Raw genomic sequence first — 20,462 nt, 5'->3', positions numbered from 1 at the left:
GCCACCTCAATCTCTCTTCGACCCTGCTTCAGAGCGAGAGACTTGAAAGGGAAACGCTGATGCGGTAGATCACGAAGTCCGCGAACGGTCCTCCATATTTTAGACAAACGCTGACGTGGATCCAAGGACTCACAGAATAGCTTCCATCTTTTAGATTGAAGTGCGTCAATACGGCGCTGAATCTTCTTTTGCAGCCGTCTTGCCTCTCTGAGATCGTGTATTGATTTCGTTCGTCTGTACCTTCTTTCCGCGCGTCTGCGAATCGCCCGTAGGCGCTGTAATTCGGCTTCAAATTCATTATAGTTCGGAAAAGGCTGAAAGGTGCGCGTAGCCTCTTTTATGGCATTGCGAATTTCATTGTCAAAACCTGTTGGAAGCGTACCTTCACAGGTTTCCTCCATGTGCAGCCGGAACGCCGACCAGTCAGTAGTTCGTCGGAGAGCGGTAGAGGTGCCCTTGGATAGTCCCTTTATCTTCAGATAAGTAGGAAGATGGTCACTTCCATGAGATTCGATATCCGCGAACCATTTTACGTGTCTTTCCAAATGCCAAGAGACCATGGTCAAGTCCAAGCAGCTGCTGTATGTAGTTCCCCGCAGATATGTCGGACTACCATCGTTGAGGCAGCATAGATTGTGCTGTGTCGCAAATAATGCCAATCTTCTTCCCCTAGAATCCATCTTCACGCTGCCCCATAGTGGATGATGGGCATTAAAATCTCCAGTGAGAATCCAGGGACCAGGCGTTGATGTTAACACGTTGTGCAGGCGTTTGAAATCAAAGTGGCTTGAAGGAGAAATATATACTGCAACAAGAGTGAATGTAATCTCCTTCGTTTTCACTGTTAGGCAAACGTACTGGTTGCTATTGTCCGGTGGCACTGGGTGCTCCACGTATGTAAGTTCACATCTAATATACACAACAACCTTGCTTCGTTCACCGCTGGTCGATGACAAGAATGCCTCATAACCAGATATGCGGAGAACGGTCTGAAAGTTCGGTTCACAAATTACGAGAATCGGGAACTGATTCTCGAAGACGAAGGGCCTAAAGTCAGATATTCTGGGTTTGAGGCCACGGGCATTCCATTGAAGAAGAGACGCTTTCTTGACTTCACTGCGGAAACACATCGATGAGTGGGCCATGACTTCAAACGATGGTCTCAAGCACTGGGGTCAGAGCATCCAGTACCTGTAGAGCGCTGCGAGCAGCCGGAGTATCCATGTTCGTCAGTAGTAGGCGCATGACATTCGTGAGAGACCTTAGCATGGTGATCACTTGTGAGTCTCTCTCTCGCATCTCGTCACCAGCTGCGACATTAGAGTTCAGTGGGCAAATGCCCTGCTGTGGCTCCGATGCTTGACATGTCTGCGGTAGTGCTGGCCATACCTCACCTGACGAAGCCGCGGCGGCATAACCGCTTTTCGTACGGATGGTCTTGTCTATATTTGGGTTGGCTGGAGGAGGAGGACGCGGAGGGGTGGAAGGAGTCGTTGCAGGACGTGACCTCTCCCTTATGCCAGACGATGACCTTCGTTTACGTGGACGTCGACGCCTTATGGCGGTGGCAGCATCTCTGTGTGATGATCCGTCACGGACCATCTTCCTCAATATCTGCTGCTCCTTCTTTAGCTGCGGGCACTCTTTCGAGGATGCAGCGTGAGGACCCTGGCAATTGGGGCACTTGAGCTCAGTTGCACGGCAAGTGTCAGAGTCGTGTGACTCGGAACACCGTGGGCATACTGCTGAATGTCGACATACTGCGCTGACGTGTCCGATCTTCTGACATCTTCTGCATTGCAGGGGCTTGGGTATGAAGGGCCGTACCGCATGCCGAAAGAGGCCTACCTTAACATGGGATGGTAGGGAGTCACCTTTGAAGACGAGTCTCACACAATTCGAACTGCCAAGGCGTCGAGTGTGTAGTATGGTAACGCCATCTGTCGCTGGCTGGATCAAAATCGGCAAGTCGCTGTCGATAATTGCTGCGTCAATGTCGTAGACAACCCCAGCGGTGGTGTCGTTGCTCTGTGGAACGACGTAGTGGACGTTAACATCGCCGAGGGTTTTTATTTTCATCAGAGCGTCGAGTGCGCTTCGGTTGTGAACATCAACTGCAAGGACATTTTTTCGCTTATTGATTCTGATATCCTTTATCTCTCCTGGAATGAGAGCTTCCAGAGACATAGAGATGCGTTGCCGATTAAGCCGGTTGAGATTGTCCGTACTTGTATCAGGTACAAATAGAATAGTGTGCGCTGACGGTCTACGTTGTGGCATCACAGTTGACTTACTTGATGACGACCTTCCGCTGATGTTTCTTCTTTTTGCCTTTCGGTGGGAAACTCTTTCGAAGCCTTCTTCGTCAGAAGTATCATCACTTGAGCACGAGTACAGCACGGTGTCCTCACTGCCGGCTTGACTCTGGGGGCAATTTCTCTTCCTGGCGCCAGCTCCTGCCGACGTCGTGACGTCGCGTCGGCACTCTGCAGGTTCCACTTCCATTGCCGAAGCAACGGGAGTGGTGTCTTCCAGTATAACACGGGAAAAATTGAAGAACTGTAGCGGAACGAAATAGTGTTCTGGCTCAGAACCACTTCGTCTTCTCCAGGCAGCCTGAGTATGCAGAATACGCGCACGCTGCATCTTTGAAAATTGACAAGCACGGACATCGCTGTCACGACGTGTTTACACCTGAAGTGTTTGGCGGATATTGACGAACGAAATTTGATTAAGGCGAGCTGCCTCAATCAAGAGCTTTGTGCATCGTCATTCTATGTCTGGCGCCGCACAATCCATGCTGCCAGCTTAGCCATCGCATTTGAAATGTGTACCACATACGACAAAACCAAAAAGGAGTGACAGAACGTGCACCGGGCCGCATAGGCCTCTACCATACCGATGTGAAAATGCACCACCGCACGCTGTTTAGAAGTCGATCATCTGACGCCGGCGTGGCATGTTGTCAGACCTCGGCGCGCACAACCGTAGTTGTCCCCAATCCTTGGCAGCGGGGGCCGGAAATGTTGACCATCGGAACATAAACGAGATTTCACTGTCCACGTCGGTGAGTGCCTCTGATGGGGGAACTCGGCGAGTCTATTTCCGGCGGCTTTATTCGGCTTCGTGCGTCGTGACGTGCGTTTTGTTAATTGGACAGAGAGGTGGCGTGCTTTGTCGGCAAATTACGCGAAGACTGATTTCTATTTGCGTGTACGTAATTATGCATTACTCGCAATTAGCCAGATCGGCATATATTCAGCGGAGCGCAGAAAGAAACTCCTTCTGGTATTAAGTGAACATTCAGTAAGCGAAGGAGTTTACACAATAGGCCGTAGTTCACAATTCACATACGTGTCTGCGACACTGTTAAAAGAATACCGGAATGCTTGGAAATCTTACAGATTCATGCCACAAAGCAGGACTTGAGCATTAGGCGGTACGGGAAGACTGCTGCGATCAACGAGAGTGTTATCCAGCTTCTTCAAACAACACTGGAGAAAGCATAAGTTCAGACAGAATGGCAGATAACCAAGATCACAGAGAGGTGGGTAGAGCACAATAGTACGACGGAGGTTGCCAGCACAGCCTTTTAAGAGCACAAAGGCGGACTATCTAGTAAATATGACCAATACCATGAAGTGTATTTGCGGTTCTATGTCTTAGCTGTAGTACTCGGGGTTCAATAAGCTCACTAAACAACTGCTAGAGTTTACAAACGCAATCTACCTTTGTGATAGCACCATAATTGTGCCTCCATAACCGCTAAATAAAACTGACATTATATATAAAAAAGGATTGTTATATTTTATAGCTAACCATTTTTCTTTCGGGGTCGGCGATGCGCGAGCAGTCTGTGCCATCATTCACGTTGCTACTTTCATGTCACCTCACCGAAACCTTTTCTTTTGTGCGTGTCATGTGTATCATATCGAGGAAAACTCGAAAAAGAAAGCAGAAAAATGTGCGAAGGTGTGCCCAGAGTCATGAGAAGGAGGAGCAATCATTTCACCAATGTATTCCCCATGACCCCCAAAATTCGCGCCGCCAATTTGTTCATGGGCTCTTCTACATCAGTGGTGAGAGCATAACAGCAATTCTCCGACCAGTGAAGAAGGCTATTTACTTTACTGTCTCAGTTTCGATAGCGCAGCTGCTGCAACGTACGTGAAACTTACCTGTACACCGGTGAGCGGGACTACATTACGGCAACCGCATTGTGTGCTGGGGGAACAAGGATTTAGTACTTAAACGACTTTCAGCCGCAATTTATTCGAAAAGACATTCATGGTATGTAGGCGTTTATTAGCGGGCACTCGGCGACGATACACGACAGCGACAGTCAAGGCAGGGCCGACTCTCAGCACGAGCTGCGTTCTATCCGAAAAGAGCAGAAGAGGGCGACCCACTAGAAGTTGCTCGAGAGGACGACCCATTACTGAGTTCGAACGCTTCGCTACAGTGGCTATTTCTTTTCTACACAATAAACCGTACTGTGTTCGTAGATTAGATCATACCTGATTTGTAGGTGTTTTTTTTTTATTGACATGATGTAAGGAGATGTTGGCACACAAATAAGGCGCCGGCTACTCCTTAGCTCTTGGAGTACATAGGCTTCATAAACATAAAGTACATAGGGTCCAAATTTCTAATCACAATTAACCCACAGTACATACAATATACAACCTAGCGTAACAGTCAAGACATAACATAACAGTGAAAACAATATAATCAATATTCACATTATATATGTACGCATAGTGATGTTTAAAAAAAATGAAGTAGGTCATCAATTTCTCGGAAAGCTTTGCTGAAAGCACCCGTCGGTGCTTGTCCACTAGGAACGCCGGTGAAAATCAAAGACGATGTAAATATTTGACGACTCGTGGTCCGATAGTAAGTGATGTACATAACATACTATTTCATTTACACATCCTTCCATAGCAGTACAAGGTCACAGTATTGCTCAGTCCTCAATCACTATTGCAATGTGGCTGTACCTGAAATGCACAAGTTGTTTTGAAAGATTATGTATTGATGTCACGTTGATCTTGCAGTCGTTATGCATAAGTTACGCGCCGTTATTATTTCGTACATTTAATTAAATGTTGCTTGCGAAAACACTCGGCTAAACAGCACGACATCGTGCTTGTTCATTTCGGTTATGACATCGACAAGGACTGACTACGTAAGGCATTACAGTTCTTCCTTTAATCTCCATACGACATTTCACAAAACCTCACCAAGTAATCATAAAACATATATGCTCTGTTCACTGGCCTAATAGCTTCGGCAAACCATTAGATTCCGGTCGCCGTCCTTCTGTACATAAATCCATATCACAACAATTGCCGTTCATTGTATGAAGTAGGAATAGAAATCCAGCGTGGTGACCATAACTTTCACATAATGATTGGTCCTTACCCCTACATGAACAAGAATGGTTCGTTGACGCAATAAAATTGAAGCAAGTAGGCATGGGTGTTGATTCTCTTGTTTTTCACGGCAGAAATGAAATTGAAAGGCTTGACTTGGCATCTAAAAAAGAGTTAGAATGTAAGAAGAAAAGCAAGTGTGTGTTCTTATGATAATAACGAATTACTTTGGGACTCCGAAACCAAGTAAGCGACAAGTAACATGAAATGTATGCACTGGTATTTTTTGTACATTAAACTCTGCATTCGAATCAAGAGTTCCGTTTACATGTGCTATAAGTCTTATTATTGTAGGTAAAACACATAAATGACTTCTTTTAGGTTATTTGTAAAAGCAGCATGCGACGACGTAAAATACGACATGAACGTAGTGTCCCGAAAAAAAAAACATTATTAGATGGGCGGCAGTAAGTAGACCACTATATGAGACATAAAAACGCCAAGAAATTGCAGGTACGAATCGAGGTAATCAATTGCTATACTGATCAGTGCAAGAAACAGCCTCACGGCAAGCTCGTCATTTGACCTACACACGATGTAATGTTTTCCACAAACTCACGCACCGTTTTATCACTCATTTTTGTGCTTAGCACACTTGTTTCCGAACAACCACGAGTGCAGCCGCACTCCTTGCATTTGACGACGGCTGTCTCTACAGCGTAACCCTGTGTTTCACGAGGCCACTTTTTAAACAGCGCTAAGTCTCGTCACTATAAAGCGTCATGAAAGAAAATAAAGTGTCCCTAAACGACGTCCTTTATCTCGATGTGAATATCAGTTAGGTAGGGCTTTAGATTCTTTGGATGGGAGCACTGAAGGTTCTGCACTAAAGGAAATAACGGGAGTCGAACATACAATAGCAGCAAACAGAATGACCAGAAGATTGCCACCCACAACTTTGCGCTTTTTAGCGGCGAAGCTGTTGAAGCTCTCTGTAATTTGTCTGTCGATAACAGAAATGATCATCATCACGAACCGGCACGCGCTCTCTACATCCTCTTCTTCATCTTTGTCCTCTTCTGCTTCGCTCCCAGAACACGCGCGCCGATTTCTCCGGTGTGCCCGGTAAAAACCCCGGTGGGTACAGAGAGAGAGAGAAAGAAAGAGGGAGAGCGAAAGAAACGTCGAGATATAAAGGAAGAGAAACAGAAAAATTCTTGGCGAAAAACATTCTTCACGAGGCTGGATTCGAACCTCGACTCGAAGGCGAGCGTCCTAACCACTCGGCTATCCAGGCGCGCTAGCAGAGCATAGCATAGCCTTGTATAGTATAATGTAGCAAGGAGGTGGGAAAGGGAAGAAAGCGTGAGGAAGATAGATGCGATGCTGAGGAGGAGGGAAAGGAGGAGGGGAGTGAGTAAAGCGTAGCATAGAAAGAATGAGAAAAACGGACTGGAAGAAATAGAGTGAGAGATAGAGAGAGAAAAATATACAAAGAAGGAGGAAGCAAGTGAGAAATTGAGAGCGAGACAGAGAAATAAATCAATAGAAATAAACAAAGAAAAAAAAGACATGTGAATAACAGAAAGAAGAGAGAAGGAGAAAGAAACATAGGAAGAAAGAAAGCGAAAATTTACAAGACAGCAAAACAGCGAAATCCAGGACTACATAGGTGGCCATCAGCTCCGCTGCCTTTTTAGCATTGTGCCTCCGGTGCCAGCTATGCAATTTTTTTTTTGCGCACAGTGTTCAGTTGGGCAGACTAGGCAGTGTCTAAATAATCGCCTCATAGATCATACTGGCTTCTCTGGAGGGCCGGATGCCATCAAATTTATCTCTACAATCGAAGGACTATGGCTGTGCTCCAAATGTTGCAGAAGTAAAGCTGCTGTCGAAGTATAGAGAAAGGACGGTGCATGAGATTGCGGAAACATTTTTCTTGCATGAGTTAGGTTGACCGTTGTGTCGCGAGCACATCGGTTGCCCTGAGAAGCATAAACATTATCTGTGTTATCGTTGCGCTTTGTCCCGTGTAACCTTAGCAGCATTCTTACTCATATGCTTAAATTAAATGTCATTCCGTTATAATAACTCCAGTGTTCTTATGCTCGCGTGACACCTTTAACGAAAAGCGCAAACGCTTCACAAAAGTCACCCCGCTAATTTAGCTGGCCTAAATATCAAAGCCATATTTTATCTAAAAATGTGAGTCGTCACGTAGTGTTACAAAGACCTCGCCAATTTTTCTAAAATTTATTTTTACTTCCGTGATACTAGTGAATGCTCATCGCTGTTCTAGGGCGGAATATTGTAGCACTGTTCCGTATTCCGTATTTCTCACTGGCTCCCTGATTCTGAGCCATGCCCAGAATCATCTTCCGGGCCATCTAGGCCCGCAGCGCTTGTGTGTTAAGTGATACAACTAAATCCCCGAAAACGCTCCATGGAAGAATGGCTGCTTATGAATCATTAGATGCAAAATAAGAGAATAAATGATAATGACACTACATATTCCTCACCATTCGTCCTTCGCAAGTGGTCAGAAATTTTTGCTCGCAAGCGACGTTACAGAACCGGGAGAGTTCACGACGTCCAAATGACCTATAAGCATTGAACAGCTCATTTACATGCCGAACCAGACCTACACTTTCACGGAACAGCCGGGCATTGCCCCTTTCCAAACAGAATCGAAGATGGCTGCCTGCAGAACACTCTGGCAGCGGTTGCTCGTAGCTGATCGCAAAAATGAACTTATAAGCGCGAAAACCTTAGACGGGTAATCAAACGCGACAAGTGGCCGAGGGCGTTAACACGGGTGATGCACAAAATCATTATGCAATGACGTCACCTACGACGTCATCATGACGTCAAAGGTCCCCAATGTTTGCAACGTCATCATGAAGTTACTATGACGTTATGTGATGTGACGTCCCATGATGACGTCATCACGTGACATCGTCGCCAGCTCGAAGGTGGGTCGATTTCGGAGGCATTGCTAAAAATACGCGAGGTGCAGAAAACTCCCAATGCCTCCGATCCCGGAGGCGGTCAGTGCAATCTACTGCGAAGAAAACGAAGATCGCTTTCGCCTTCAAGTCGTCTTAGGGAAATGCATAATAAACCCCGAGTTTTTTTTTTTTTTTTTGCTTATAACTAATACTTTGAGCTGCGTTATAACACCCTCGAGGCGACTTTTTGCCTTACGACACCAAAAATTCTTTGCTGACGTTGTCTTTTTTTTTTTCAACGCCTTGCCGCAAGCCTCCGCACTATGAGCAATGGGGAGCAGAACAAATCGGAGACCCAGGAGCAAACCTCCTCCCCCGCTTCATTTCTGAGAACACAGCCCCACAAAACCCTCTCCACTTCTGCGCGCTTATCGTGTCTTGTCAGCCGTTAGATAATAAATTGTGTTAGAGCAGGCAATGATACTCATTTTCCAAGAAAGAAAATGGGATATCTTGTAAACAGGGAGGGCGTTTGATTGGCCCCTTCGGAAAACGCTACTGGTTCCCACCTGTGCTCCTGTTGGCGTTGACGCAAATGTGACGTCAGCATGAACGGAACAAAAACAAGACGGAACAATTCTACGTTATTCTGCCCGTAGTTGCTCATAGTTACTTTGTAAATGAATTGAAACAACGAACGACTCGTTCAATTAGTTATTCATGATGCACTAGAAAGGTGGCTTTACCACATATAGAATACTTATGAGGGAAAGCAAACTGCGCAAGCACACCGACAGAACAGAAAACGCAACTGGGCCTGTACCTGTTATCGTTGCTTTACGGGTCAGCATATATTCTTCTCTTTTATTGCGATAACAATTATATGGACAGTCTCGGCTGGTTTTTGCCGCCGCCGTCATGCACCGTACATATATATATATTCATAAAAATGCTTCCGAAGCGCGGAATTGAACCAGCGACCTCTCTCTCAGCAGCACATGGCGCTAACCAATACGCCACAAAGCGCAGATCTTTCAGGTAGTTAACGGCGAGCGTTATATACACACCCTTTACCACTGGCAGGACTCTAAGACGGCAGGTGCTTATAAGCGTTTCTTCATTCCAGCAAGATGGCGCGAGGAGCGCACCGGGCGCATTTAAAACATCGTCGGCCAGCTCGCTCGCTTCTTCTAATATATGCGCAGGGAGAACCTTGCCCTTCCGCTGTGTGCTCGCGTGGTAGTTGCTGCCGGGGGGCAAATATTTCTGCAGCGTAGCAGCGCGTCCATCACGGGCCGCTTTTCTTGCTATCGCATTCATTGCTTCGCCCTTGCGGCAAAACTGTGACTTTTTTTTTCACTCCTAGCACTTCGAAGTTATTTCTAAACTGGAAAAAACTTTAAGGAAAGCGAAAAAAAATTTGCTCTTCCCTGTAAAATTGAACTTGGACAGACCCGCCACGGTGGTCTAGTGGTTATGGTATTTGACTGCTGACCCGAAGGTCGTGGGATCGAATAGCGGCCGCCGTGGTCGCATTTAAATGAAGGCGAAATGCTAGAGGTTCGTGCGGCTACATTTAGAGCCCTCCACTACGGCGTCTCTCATAATCACCGCGTGGTTTGGGGACGCAGAACCCCAAAAATCATTATTATCGAACTTCGGCACCTTGCAACCGTGAACGTACGTTGAAAGGAAGGCATTTCTTTTTGTATAAATATCAACTACTCTCAGGGAACCGTCTCACGAAAGTGTGTTTCGTGTATATATATATATATATATATACGAATTGTTTTATTCTCTTGAATTGAGTACTATATTACCATATTGTATGCTACAATTAGACGAGTTCACTGAATGCTGCCTGTTCGAAAGCCCTCAACGTATTTTCTACTTTAGCCACGAGATGTTAGAAAATGTACAGATACAGAAAGCTCTCTGCTGTTATATGCCCAATAAATTGTATCAAAGCTTACACACGTGCAAGCAGATCCTTCTCTATCGAAACCAAAGAATTTAAGGCGAGTACCCCGCGGGATAGAGCAACTGTTTCGAAATTCGCTACGTGTGCCGCACCCTAAGCCTAATGAGCTGGCTGCTTGCTCGATCATTAGACGGCTACCAACTTCACTTCACTTCGGGCTTTTGCAACAGTTTCAATTTGCCCTTTGCTGCTTTTCCTATTCATTATTTATTTTTTTGGTTCCTGAAGCCCGTATTGAAGTGTCGCGATTGCGCATGGCCAAATGCGCAGCAAAAGCGAGAAAGTTCACGACCGGTGAACTACGAGCACAATGCTTCAGAAGTCGAGTGCGGAACTCTATCGCTTTTGTGTTTCCTTTTTCATTCTTCTGTATGTACAGACGCTAAAAATGAGCGTGCTTCCATTTTGCACTGCACAAAGAAGCACAGGTACGCTTAAGCACAATAATCTTGAATCGTTTGTGCGATGTGCCAGGGGCACCTATTGCCTGAAAAAACGGGGGATAAGAAGAAGTGCAGGAGAGATTATAATAACGTTCTTTTTTTATGGATGTGACAGAACCAGCAGTGGAAGTTCACGGTTTGCAATTACCGCGTCAACTGATAAAAATAGAGAAAAAGCCCTTGAGAACGATGCTCTTTCCCCTTACCTCGCTTTCAGAGAAACGTAGTTCAAGATCGCATTTCTATAAAAATATGTTAATTTTTTAGATGAACGTCCTAAGTTTATATGTATGAAAAAGAAAGCAAACTTTGTAACATGTATTTATAGGCAAGTGGACCATAGAAACATTTTGGGTGTGCATTGAGACAACCGGCTCTAATATAGCCTACGACCCCATCCATAAGTGCGGAACTATTAAAAAAAAAAACAGCGTTATCAGCAAGACAGAGTATCACCAGATGACATCAGACAATGATTCTGGATATACTCGAGAAAAAGGGGTGCATGAAATTGTTATAGCTTTTTGAACATTATTCTACCCGAAAGTTTAGGGCAAAAATACTACAACCACTGCGTATGCAAAAAAAAAAAAAGCTTTTGTTGTGTCACTCTGCAACAGTTTGTACCGGTACAAGTTGTGCGATATCCTAATACTTCAAGTTTTGAAGATGTAGCAAGGAAGAACGACAAGATAGCAATACTTTTGCGTTGCAAATTTAAAGGCTTAATCAAATGTATATTCTAATAGAAACGCCATATTGCTAATATTTATCTCTTTCCCTATCCATAAAAATAAATTTATTAGTTCCCGCCTGCAAATAAGATATATTGTGCGCTACTCAAAAGCGTTCAAGCAAACGATCAGAAGCTGCCAAAGAAAAATAAACTTGTTTTTTCAACAAAGAACGCGGCCTATCATACACACAACAAAAACAGACACACCTGGGCAGCATACGAAGCTGTTTCTGTAGGCAAGGGAAATGAAGTAGTCGAAACAATGTTTAAAGGGTAAATTAATTTCCGATACTCCTGTGATAAAGCGCTGTGTCGAAAAAGCCTAGTGTCAGCGCATACCTAAGTGGCTGGAGTGAATTGATTTTAAAGGAAGCCTGCTACGGTGCACGGCTTCGTTCCCGATGAGCAACACATAGCCTGCCCTGCAGTATCCGTTGCACATCGATTATTCTTGGCTCTCGTTTTTATTTCTTTTTTTGTAGTTACAACTTCTGCATGTGAGTTGTGTTACGCTTTTTTTTAGCTGACTTGTTTTTACCCTTTAGCGAATGAAAGTGCATAGTCATGACATATTCCCGTTCCTTAATTTGCCTAATGGCTTCCGGGACTGACAACACTAAAACTGGCATACGTTATCCGTGTGTTGCCAGGAAACAAGGAGAGATGTTATATCGAAAATGAGACAGACTTCTCCGAAGAACACGCTAATGCTGGCACACGTCGATTTAAAAAAAAAAGGTATTCTAATTTTTGGTGCGCACGCAAGACGTCACTGAACTTGCATCGAGGATGATGATGTTGTTTTCACTCTGATGGCGCTCATCCACAAAGGGGAATGGTCCAAGAACCGGGCGGCAGGATCTTTAAGGTAAATACCACGGTGGTAAATACCTATGAAACTAAAAACAAAGGCTGAAACTTTAAACTAAACATAAAACATAGCTAATCAATGAAAATGCTTAAAGGGCAAGCGGTCAAACTCTCAGATGTGCTTTATGACGGATATAATGACGGGTTCTTAGTCGTAGAAACTCACGCAAAGACCGTTGTCTACTGGAATCGTTCAAAGCGTGCAGTTAGAAAAACGGTTACTTTTGTATATGCACGTACCTTCACATCATGAAACAAACGGACATGTGTTACGCGACAGTGACAGTCAAAGCCAGCCCCGTTTTACAGTGCACATTACATACCCAAGAGTAAAGCAAAAACAAGCGAACTGGATCATTTAAAACACATTCAAGGCGATAAATTTGAAAGAGAGATTGGTGTTTTTAATGAAAGCTAGTAATGTTCACACGATTCCCAGCCTGTCATGGTACTCTCCGCCCTGTCATGATGTCGGCTAAAAGATTTCATGAGGAAACAAGCAACCTAAAATGGTACGTAGATGTTTGCATGCTTCAGCTCCGAAGATTCGGGAAGCTGAAAGGCTTGTTCTAAGTTCGCAAAACTTGGAAGGGTTGGCTTCGTTGGCAATCCGTTGTTTTTTGCGGCGGCGTACAGCTCACAGCAGTATTTGTGTATCGAGGTATTCCGCCCCGCTTGGCGCTTTCGCAATACTGCACGCAATAAAATCATCCCAGATAATCGAAGGTCGCAGATTTGGTCCCTGCCGGCGGCAAGTTATCTTTTCGTCCACTATACTTTCTTTACATTTAATCCCTATTAATACAGATATCACCTCCTGTACTTTCCTTGGCATTATTGTCTGATGGTTGTCATTAATATTGTGGCTAACAAGGAAAAACAAGCCCTTAAAAAGTCATCTACTTTCCTTCATTCATAGCGAGGATTTCGGTCTGGCAGACTTGGTGCCTTGAGGTAGTATGCGAGGGATTATTGGTCAGCTGCCAGCTCGTCAAAAGATCACGTGCTACGTGACGCCAGAAAGGCAGAAAAAGAGTGTTTCACAATCGCCGCCACGGCTGCGATCGGCGCTGACTAACACTCCTAGGCTTAAATGCACATATATACCCTATAAAGTGGATGGGGGGATGACCGCCGCCGTAGCTGATTAGTAGAGCATCTGACGCGTTATTCGAAGGTCGCAGGTTCGGTCCCTGCCGGCGGCAAGTTATCCTTTCGTCCACTTTACTTTCTTTACATTTATATCCCTATTAATCAGCCCCTGTACTTTCTTTGGCATTATTGTCTGTTAGTTCTCATTAATATTGTGTCTAACAAAGAAAAACTAGCCCTTAAAAAGTCACCTTCTTTCCCAGATAATCAGTGTTTCACGTGCTCGTTCGTGCTTTTATGTTCCTTATCTCACGCACGCCTTTCTGGTACCTAACGCATTTGCTCAGTCATATAAATTGAGTTTCTAAAAAACGAATTTGATTAAAGGTAAGACTGATAATGAAAGAGCGCAATCTTTATAAGCCGAGGAGCCAGAAAGAAACAAACATGACTTTTCTTATCTGAAAGAGTGTGTTTAGCGCGGATAAAATAATTTCGAGCGTATGAGGCGCTGCATAAAAGGCATCGGAATAACGTTCCGTCAGAATATTTAATTGGTCGATATTATCTGCGTTTAATGTTGGTGAATACAGTATACGATCGCTGCGAGCTATTTTCTAATTAACGCAGCACGCAACGCTGCGTCCTGTGCGCGCGATGGAGCGCGCGTCCCCTGGTCGATTGAGTCTCAGCCTAATGCGAACGACATTGTCAGGGAGCAACATCTTCGTTGACTTTGCTCTTCTGCGTTAGCGAGAAGATTGGGCATTATCTGAGCGTGCATGAATGCTCAGACTTAACGATCCGGACTGGGAAGTTTTTGAACACGGCGGCATCGAAGGATACAAAATAATCGTGCTTCTTGCGCTGCAACAAACTCCCGGATAAACATTTAGTGCGCCAAACTGAAAATGCATCCCCTAGCCAAGCTCCGAACGAGGAATGTAATTATACATTTCGCCGTCCGCTGCTTTCGCAATCGAAGCAATTGTGTTTTTAGCAATAAAACAATGACACATTGAACGGCAAGGAGAGTAGCGCGTTAGAATTAACGCTCCGCGTTGGTGCGTCGGTCGACGCTCTAGAAACATTCTTTTCTTCTTCACGTCGCAGTTCGAAATAATGGGTCTTGTTACGTGGTGAATTTAAGCGCCACAGACGCACTAGCCGCGTGTATCCACCTTTTCTCCAACGAATGACAGAGCGCCACGCTGTCACGAAGACGCAGTCATTGTTGGGTCGTCAGTTTCATAGCCAGACCGGACTGCATTGAAATTACCTCCCATGCTGATTACATGGCGCAACTGCGTACCTTTCAGTGAGGGACTAGATGACAACAGAATGTGTGATTTCCGTGCAACTCATCTCGAAACTTTGCATGCGGATATCGTTTGCAACGAGTCAAAGCATTCGAGCACCCGGATTCTTTCTCAATAATACAGCAGTTAACGATTTGGCGAAAACTTGAGCAGCAGTTTTAGGAGCACTAGTAGATAGCTAAAAGCATACGAGCCGGTGGAAAGTTATATTTACTATTGCTGTAGTAGATGGAAGGGAATGAAAACGATTGCCCAGTACGGCGAACATTGTAGAAACGGTAAGAGTTAGTAACATCGGAACAGCTGGAGTTCAGCGTTTCCGTGGTGGACAGTCGCACCGCTCGGTTTTAGCGCAGCACCGGAATAACGTGTAACGAATAGAATGTAGGGATTGAGGAGCACCTCCAGCACTAAAGTTAAAAGGCGGGAAGCAGACTGAACGCTTCTGCTTGGTGAGATCACAGGAACCGCCTTATATTTGGAATGAATATTCTATTTACAGATGAAGAGAGTTGACGCACTGAAAGCGCTTACAACGTTATTACGCGGTTGATATAAATTGGCGAAGTAGTTAAAGCAGTTTCACATAATCCAACCTAGACGCTTCGCGAATAGCTCTTGCCTGAACGGTAATTGCGAAACACGGTGAATTTTGACAGGAAGAAAAACATGTATTTCTGGGAAGCAAATAGACAAGGCTTCGCTGCGAATGATATCGGTTTAGTGACATTTGGCGTTAAGCGCTTATATGTGACAGAATGACAGCGTTTCTGTTTTTTGAACGCAGGATATCTGTAGATAGCGGCGCAAGGAGATGTCGCGCAGCAAGCTATCGCGTGCTAAATTTCGAGCATGCAGGGACATGCTGAGGTACTTTATTTGCTGCTGCTTTGTTCCTGAGTAGTACATCTCATCACCAGCCGGACTACGCCCACTGCAGGACAAAGGCCCCTCCCATGTTTCTTCTATTAACCCGGCCCTGTGCTAATTGGAGAAACATGGTAGACTACGTCTAATAAGATTCATATGGAGTACACGCAATTAGTACCGGGCGCAGCCCACGTTGTTGTACTTTACAGACGAAAGAGACCGTACGCAAAAAATCTTTTGCTCTACATTTGTTCGTCACAGCGAACGCAACTTAGTCCTTACGCTTAACCTATTCAAAATTCAAGTTTATTTCTAAGATTTTACGTACCATAACCAGGGCCTGTGTATATGATCACTGAACGCAGTCTGCCAATTGCAACAGAAGAAATGCGAAACAAAAGCTTCGCGAATTTGGCCTCACGTCTACCGTTATAAAAGTCCACCCCAAGTTTTAGTAAGTACAATATGAATAAATAAAGTTACCTTTGAACTTTCCTCAACTCTCAATGGCGCAGCAGCCCTGATTACTAGAGATGCCGTTCTCTCTTCACACGTTAGAGTAACTAACGGAACAACAGAGCAAAAGCGAGCAGCGACATCTCCATTAATAAGCAACCATCAAAATTCGGCAGATCCCAAGCGTTGTGGGAATCGGTTTCATGCGAAGCAGTCAACGAGTACTTCTGTGCTGTATTTTATGGCTTTGAGCCAAGCCTTACGAGGTGGATCGACGTGTTTTTGTAAGTGCAGTAGCTGTGTGCACATTGTGGGCTTACCAGGCACGTCGACAACACTGGCGTTTAAAGGGTAACTTATGGTGCGACGTAATGTCAGCCCTTACGTTAGAGTACATACGCCAGTGTTATCGAAACTAAGTGCACTTTATGGTGCAATCATGTAAGTATCATACTTAACTTTTGTTAATGTATTCCTCCGGGGTCGAGCAATGCTTCGATATAACTTGCTGAATCATAGGAATACGAGTGTAAATGTATTAGACTGCTACAAAAGCAGAGCCAACACTGGAACCACCGACGTTAATTTGATGTGACGCCTGTATCGCAGGAGTACATGCGTAGTGTTTATTGCTTTCTTCTAAAATTAGATAGCCAGCACAACAACCACAATCGACGTTGCACCGACATTACGCCTGCATAGGCTATTTTTCCAAACCAGTTTATAGACCTGGCGTGGCTCTGTGGCTGAATACCTGACTGCCACGCAGAATGCTTGGGTTCGATTCCTGCTGGGATCGTAATTTTTCATCTTTCCATCCGTCGGGTCAACGCTGCCATGTCGGTTTTGTTTAATGCCCTCGCATTTAAATTATCATTGTCTGTTCTCGCTGTTCTTGGGTAGATATAAACTGTCAATCACCTGTGGCGCATACCCGAACACCGGAGCCCATGGTAAACGGGTATGTTCCACATGTGTCCGGAGGAATGGGTTTGACGACGCACTCGACAGGTTTTTCACGTTATTCATGTCATTGCCCGACAGTCATATTCGTGAAATCCTCTTACCCTTCAAGCCAATTTCGGTCTACACCAAGTTAAGGAGGCGACCATGAAAGCACCCAGACGTTGGCGGCTAGATAGATTGATAGCAACGCTTAAAGTGCCAAAAGTTTGCTAAGAAATGCTTCGCATTCAAAATGTGACTTCACTCACGTTGTAATGCTGTTTCACATTGTGGCGTCAATGAGCTGCTGTGTTCTCACAGAAATGGAAAAAAATGCTTTCAGAACACTAAACAAATTTTGTTATATTTCAAGATACCTCACCGCCAAATATATACTATGTTATGAGATATCCCACACTTCGCCTAAAGCAGAAAGCAACAACAACGACAAAACGACTTACATCGCGGTTCGGCAGGAAATGCCAAAAGAGTAAATGGTCAAGCACAGAACCGCTTAAAACCGCACATTCTGTAACTATCACATTTAATAAGTTAACAGAATGTCGTCTAGCCAAATGCCGTAAAGAAATGAGCCGGTTCTTTGTCAGTGCTTTAAACTAAGATACAGGTAGGTCTGGTCTAGTCACGTGCACCTTGTGTACTCTTTGGTTAATCGCACCTTCGTTTCAAACGCGGCGCAACATAACAATCTTGCTCCTTCATCAACTGTTGCCGATGTCGTTGGCTCACATATACAGCCTGACATGTCACGATGCAATAGGATGACGTAGAAAGCGCAGTGGCCAACCGATGACAATAGCTAACAACTCGGTGACAGCCCCTACCTGTGACAAGTCACGAACGCACACAAACGTGCACTCACCTCGAGGTAACGCAGCTTCCTCAGTTGCGCGCAGAGAAGCACGCTTACGGGTAAACGACAACGCCTCGTCCCGCCTGTGAACCACGAGCACGCCGCGCTCCTCACGCCGCGCACGCACACCGGAGTGATGCGGCGGGAAAAAAGATAATACGGGACACCTGCGCTCCGCACCACTCGGAGCACGCGGACTTCCAACCGGGGCTCCAACCTGGCACTCACAGCTTGAGCCGATGGTCCGGGCCTGCCTGTCGGCGCGGATCGCGAGAAAAGCCGGTGTTCGTCGCCGCCTGGCGCCGCCTGTCGACGACGCCACGAACCCTCCCAGCTAGCTGGCTTCTCCGCTCTTCTTTCGCGTCACCCGCGGAGAGCCGTTTTCTTACTCCTTTTTTTTTTTCGTTTCGTTTGTTTGTTTGTTCTTTGCCGCTGCGGTTGCCGCTTCTGTTATTTCGCCCGCTTTTCGCGCAACGCCGGCGAAGCGCGGGCGTGCGCGGTATCTCGCGTCGGCAGGCACACACACACACACACAAAAAATCCTCCGCTCGTCGCTTCGTCGCAAACCGCAATAAGCGAGGGTCCCGAGGAAAGGCTTCCAATGGATGCGGGAAGGAGGGTAGTAGTGAGTAACGTGGTCGTTCTTTACCCTAGGCCAACGCAAAAGGGGCAAGAAAGGGATGGTTGGTCTCATTTGCGGCTACACGCTGTACGACCGCCGCTGCGCTACTGGTTTTTGCGCTCTCTCCGAAACGGGGCGTTCATACGGAGCGAGTTAACGAGGCCTGGTTTGAATCGCGCGAGCTCTTCTCCTCCTCTCTTTTTTTTTTTTTTTTTTGAAGGTTCGTGGTTACAAATTTGCGGCACCCCACGGATTGACGCTTTCTGGTGAACCCGGTAAATGGGCCCTTGCCTGGTTTTACTCGTTCGATCCACCGATGCACACGTTGGGTCGGGCTCCGCATAATCCGTGCAAATGGAACATCTGTACACTAGAGCCATGCCATCAATTAAAAAGTCACTTAGACTCAAATTTCTCGGTTAGGCTTTGTTTTTAAAGAGTCAAACGGCACGATGATGTTGATCGATTATTTGCGTTATTGCGGGATTTTCTTTTTTTCCAATATGCACGAGGGTCACACGGGAGAAGAAAAGGCGTTTATTTCAATTCAAATTCAAATTCAAATTCTTTATTTTTTTCCAAATACATTTGGAATGGGTTCCAGGGCTAAAAGCTGCGGTCTGCAGCTTGACAGAGGCCCGGAAACCAAAAAACACAAGGCAGGGCTTGACATCGAGGCACACGTGGCGCCCGTCCTTGGTGCACATACTAAATCTTGAACAGCCATGATAAATGACGATAAAACCTACTGATGACATGAAACGACGCAAAAGTTGAAACTGTGATTTTGTATGCCTTAAGCACTGATTATGAGGTCTTTTAAAAGGAGTATTACACTGACAAAAGAGGCATGCTGTCCAATGAACACTATGCAAGTAATTATCATGGGCAAGCCCATATATTTGTTTCCCCCAGATTTCAAGCTACACAATATCTTCGGCAACACATTTCTAATCGAGAGCTCTTGAACTTAAGGCACGATAATGTGTTACTGAACAGAAATTGAACTGATTGCGCTTCGAAGGACCTTTCGGCACATAAACGGTTGTCATTCATATCGAGATAGAAAGGTTGTACCTCCGATGTGTTCAGAGAGATCGAAAGACATAGACAAAAGCGAGAGCAAACGCAAATTAATCAAGATGGGGCATAAATGTTTCGTCTGCTTGTTTTCATATGTACTTTATTGAAATCAACCGGCTCGATTCATCAACCAAAGGCACATTTCTAAGCATAAACTCTAATATCATCAAGGATGATCCCGAACGAGGATCCCGCTGCAGTCTAACAGTTTGGGACCCGCGACTGCATATGTCTCGTAATCAACATGTTATGTAATAATAAAATTGATTGATTGATTGATTGATTGATTGATTGATTGATTGATTGATTGATTGATTGATTGATTGATTGATTGATTGATTGATTGATTGATTGATTGATTGATTGATTGATTGATTGATTGATTGATTGATTGATTGATTGCCCGTCAAACGCCCACTTCTCCAACAGCTTAATAATCTCGCGGCAGTGTCGACCAACACAATGGTCAGCGCCGCGTCGCGGAATGCGGCTACTGAAAGAGCGACTGCAGACTCATCCGCACGGCGTCTACTTTTACAATGATTCCGTGGGAGGACAGTTGACTAATCTCCGCAAATCCCCACTGTCTATCCATTTCCAATGCAAACAGAAACGTGCACGGGTGCTCCGGTGCCTTTCTTTTGTAATATATCAGCTGTGTACATTGTTAACACGCATAAAGTACTAGTGCCAGGAGGCTCATATGGGGAGGCCATGGGAGAGCGCAGATGCGAAAATTATATTAAACTTCTCAACCCTGTCGACAGAAACCTCTGTCACTTACCGACAGCAAAATTCAGAGTCTCTTATGCGTTCGCCTAAGACGACATGAAGGCGAAAGCCATCTT

General features: G+C 45.2%; 1 protein-coding gene across 1 annotated transcript in view; it reads right to left on the bottom strand.

Annotated features, from left to right (window-relative positions):
- LOC119382786 (Down syndrome cell adhesion molecule-like protein Dscam2) overlaps positions 1-18,142 on the bottom strand; it is a 291,338-nt gene extending 273,196 nt beyond the window's left edge. The window contains exon 1 of the mRNA XM_037650632.2: positions 17,919-18,142. The gene's annotated coding sequence lies outside the window, so the exon portion shown is untranslated. The remainder of the gene's footprint in view (positions 1-17,918) is intronic.
- Between the last annotated feature and the right edge of the window lie 2,320 nt (positions 18,143-20,462).

This window comes from Rhipicephalus sanguineus, chromosome 2, assembly GCF_013339695.2.
Source record: "Rhipicephalus sanguineus isolate Rsan-2018 chromosome 2, BIME_Rsan_1.4, whole genome shotgun sequence".
In the NCBI taxonomy this organism is placed as follows: Eukaryota; Metazoa; Arthropoda; class Arachnida; order Ixodida; family Ixodidae; genus Rhipicephalus; species Rhipicephalus sanguineus.
This window is presented reverse-complemented; position numbering and strand designations above follow the sequence as displayed.